Source organism: Nicotiana attenuata, unplaced genomic scaffold (genome assembly GCF_001879085.1).
Source record: "Nicotiana attenuata strain UT unplaced genomic scaffold, NIATTr2, whole genome shotgun sequence".
NCBI classification, from domain to species: Eukaryota; Viridiplantae; Streptophyta; class Magnoliopsida; order Solanales; family Solanaceae; genus Nicotiana; species Nicotiana attenuata.
In genome coordinates this window covers 1087982-1090525 of record NW_017670264.1, presented here as the reverse complement: position 1 = coordinate 1090525, position 2544 = coordinate 1087982, and the positions used below count along the sequence as shown (strand labels likewise).

Below are 2544 nucleotides of genomic sequence, written 5' to 3'. Positions count from 1 at the left end.
TACTTGAAATAAACTTCAGCAAAGAAACATACTTTGCGTACTATCTATATAGTAATAAAGCACTGTTGGTTCAAGAAGTTGGTTCAAGAAGTTCACTAGCAAAGACCTCGACAAAACCAAATGTATTCATGTTGATAGTATCAATATAAAAAAAATAAACATCACAATTGTTCAAAAGGTCTTCACCATTCATTTTAATGAATCAAATTTATTTGTGGCCACCATTTCCAATTGCATCACCGGTATTTTCCTACACATTCAAAATGAAATTAAAAATTAGAAAGAAACAAATATATAGTATGCACTGGTTATATCTTACTAAGAACTAATGAGATTTTATTTCACAACTATAGCATAACAATGTCTTTTTTTTTTATTACCATTTTTTACCTTATTCCTATTCTACAGTTATTTCCAGTATAGCAGTAAGTCTGGGTTTCTTGTATCTCTTTAGAAGCAGAGAAGAACATACAACACTTACAGATGACATAGCCATGCATGCACCAGCTACCCAAGGTGGCAACTTGAGCTTTGTTAAAGGAAAGAAAACACCAGCAGCCACTGGGATGGCAATCACATTATATGCCATGGCGAAGACATAATTCCATCTAATGTGGGAAAATGTCTTCCTCGACAGATCTATAGCGGTGATGACATCCTCCAAGTTGCTCCTCATTAACACGTATTCAGCAGCTTCTATTGCGATATCAGTCCCTGCTCCAATTGCCATACCGATATCAGCACCAGCTAATGCAGGCGAGTCATTGATTCCGTCACCTACCATAGCAACTACATTTTCTCCCTTTTGAAATGAACGGATGACCTCAGCTTTCCCTGCAGGCAATACTTATGCTCTAACATCATGAATGCCATCCTCCTTAGCAACTGCACGAGCTGTTCTCCAATTATCGCCAGTGACCATGACAGGTTTGACGCCCATTTTCAGGAGCCCCTCTACAACAACAGTTGCTTCTCTCTTCAGTGGGTCTGCTATCCCGATAGCACCTACGATAGTATTATCTCGTGCGACAAGAATGCCAGACCTGGCGCTTTCTTCCATCTCTACAACAAACTTACTACATTGGAAGGTATGGTTATCCCGTTTTCTGTTATCAACTTCCGGTTACCAACCAAGATCCATTTCCCTTCTATGAAGCATTGCACGCCTTTTCCAGGCAAGGCAGAGAAATTTGAGACATCATGAAGCCATCCAGAGAACTTAGCTTGTTCACTGTTACTTTGAGACTCCTTGGAGTCACAAGGTTCGTCAAAGAAATGGAAATGGCGAGAATACTCCAGTATGGCTTTAGCCAAGGGGTATTCACTGCTAGCCTCCACTGAAGCTACAAGTGTAAGTAATTCTCCACGATTCATCTCTGTGAAAACTTTTACTGTCGTAACTGTAGCTTTTCCCTGGGTCAGAGTACTTGTTTTATCAAATATCACGTATTTAATCTTCTGTGCCCTCTCTAATGTATCTCCTCCTTTTATCAGCACACCATTACTGGCACCAACCCCTGTTGCAACCATAACAGCAGTGGGAGTGGCCAAACCAAGTGCACATGGACATGCAATCACCACAACTGATATTGCAAACATGAGAGCAAACACGAAATAATTGCCATTTTCTGGCAGCCATTCTTCTGGATAGCCTCCAAGAAGCCCAGCAACATACCTGGTGAGTGTAATAACTTATCCAGTATTAGGGCACACAACATGAAAATGATTGGTGATATATTATCGCATAGCAGACAATTGCAAATAGAATAGTCAAGAGAAGCTCACCATCCCAAGAACGTAAATAAAGACAAAGTTACAACTGTAGGGACAACAATGCTTGCAATCTGAAAGTCAAAATATAACCATAATGAGAAAATTCTGGCAGCTCACAACATGAAATACAATGCTAGATCAAGAATTCAACTGCAGATTCAAAAATCAAAAGAGGAAAAGATAAAGAAGTGAAGACGCTCTTTGATACTTTAAGTACTACTTAAGATATGCTACTGAAGCTGTATAAGCTCGAACCCTGTAACAAATGCACCCTTTTAAGTGGTTCCTTTATCATGCACTTACTAGATAAAATTCCAGTTGCAAGAAAAGATAAGGACGGCAAAGGATACAGTTTGAGTTCGACTAATGAACTTCTTTATTTCAGTTTGCTTATTGTTTCTTGACCTCTGAGATATGCTATTGAAGTTGTATAAACTCCAACCTACAACAAATTCACTCTTCAAATTGTCCCTTTATCACACACTTCTTAAATAGAATTCCATTAGCAAAACATGACAAGGACAACGAAGGATAGAGTTTGGCTATGCCCATTGATGTACAAAAATCGAAGTTCAATTTAGTGGTCAAGAAAAAAAGCAAACTGAATAAGAAATTTACGAGTCGAACCTAAACTGTTATGATTTTCAGCTACTTAAGCTGTTGGAAATTCAAATTGGCAATCCAATATTTGATGTGGTAAAAAAAAATAGAAACATGCTTCGCCCAAAGCATCAAACTGCAACAAGCACTTTACAGATCCAGGAGGATAAT

The 2544-nt window shown here is 38.5% G+C and overlaps 1 pseudogene; it reads right to left on the bottom strand.

Moving 5' to 3' along the window:
- Positions 1 to 360: 360 nt before the first annotated feature.
- The window catches only part of LOC109236908, a 3863-nt pseudogene continuing 1679 nt past the window's right edge, over positions 361 to 2544 (bottom strand).